We start from the raw sequence: 1,748 nt of genomic DNA, 5'->3' as shown, positions 1-1,748 counted from the left end.
CAGAACAGATTTCATCCTCTGCAGTCTCCCTACCCAACCCTGAATCTTTTCCTGTGGTTGTAAGTGTTCACTACTACCTCTCCTACTCAGAGTGAAACACAACCATATAAAACAATACAAATGAAACGACACGACCCTGCAATCCCCTTGGACTACCAATCTCTGTCCATTGTTGGCTAACCCTCTGAAAACATCTTTTACCTTCACTATCTCAATTTATTTATTTCTTCACTAACTGTTCTGGCAAAAATTTAGAAGATTTTCCAATTGCCACATCCATTGTCCTTCTTTCAGTTTTTTAAAATTTGTCTCTATAAAGTGATGGGACATTTTTGACTATTCTCTTCTTTTTAGAACTCTCAGGTCCCCTGGCTTCTGTGACTCCACTTTTTCATTTGGCCTCATCTTTCTGATTACATCTTTTCAGTCTTTTCTTTCCAGTTTTTTCTTCTTTGCACCTTACACGGCATCATCAAGTGACCTGGTCTTTCTCTCTATCCCACATGGCATTAAGCACTACCTGATGCTGACGCTCTCAGTTCTATATATACAGTCCAGACTTCTCTTGTTTGCTATTGTGCCTTCTGGACATATGCAGCTAGAAGGCTCATTAGCATTAAAATCTTAAATGTTTTTTAGAATGTAACTAAATTCACCAAAATGAACTTTTATCACTCCTACTCCAAATCTTTTCTCTCTTTTTGTGACCAATATCTGGTAACGAAAGTATTCACCCAAACTGGAACATGAGAGTCACCTTTACCTTCTACCCCACCTCATTCACTCAGTCAGTCATCAAATCTAGCAGAAGCGTCCATTTAGCATAAAGGCTTTGATATCAGTGGTGAAGGCAGACTGCCTTTGTTTAAATCCTGGCTCTATTACTAGGTCTGTATCTTTTGCTAGTTACTTAATCTCTCTGGCAGGGCTCATCATCTCTAACACGGGTATGATACAGCACAAAGAAAGTCACGTAAAGGCGGATAGTAATCTAATAATATTCATTAGCTCAGGGGTTGGAAATGGAAGAAGAGAATTATTAGCTTTTTCATGATTTATATTTTTTCAATACTTGAAAAGGGAATATATTGTTTTGTCATTTAAGCAATGANTGTGTGTGTGTGTGTGTGTGTGTGTGTACCACACTGCAATCCTAGCAAGTATGCAGGGTATAAACTCTGGCACCAAGAAAAATAAACCTAATATGAAAACATTTTAGTTTCTTAAAATGTGGGAGGATGAGGGAGTCTCTAAGAACATTTGGTCACAGATAGCTGGAGCAAAGCAATGAAGGGCCGTCTCACCATCTTTTGCCAGTATCTGCCAAGGGTGAGACTGGGTGAGCATGGGGACAGCGCTTGTGTATTGGAATGTGTGCACTGGCAGGCTCCTGAACCATCTCAGTCTTTTAACTGAGGAAACATCACACATATATCCCAAGGTGAAGAAAGGGGGAGGTTGAGGCCTAGGTCTCTGGGTCCAAATGGCGTGGCAGTGCCCCAGGCCCTGGAAGGGGGCCTTTAGGACTGGGTGGAAATTGTAGGAACCAGACACTCTATTCCCAAGAAAGGAAGGGGAGAGGTGCTGATATGAACCAAGACGTGTGGTTAGTGACTATCTAATCCTCTCTTAGATTCCCAGCCATATATAGTTTTTCAATTTTCAGAGTGAAATATATCTGCCATCAAATAAAAATTCCAGAGTGAATTCTCCTAAGAACAACTTGTGCAGGATTATTGTTCAGATCC

This window comes from Galeopterus variegatus, unplaced genomic scaffold, assembly GCF_000696425.1.
Source record: "Galeopterus variegatus unplaced genomic scaffold, G_variegatus-3.0.2 Scaffold4383, whole genome shotgun sequence".
Lineage (NCBI taxonomy): Eukaryota > Metazoa > Chordata > Mammalia > Dermoptera > Cynocephalidae > Galeopterus > Galeopterus variegatus.
The sequence above is the reverse complement of the archived record's forward strand: the minus strand, read 5'-3'. Positions refer to the sequence as shown.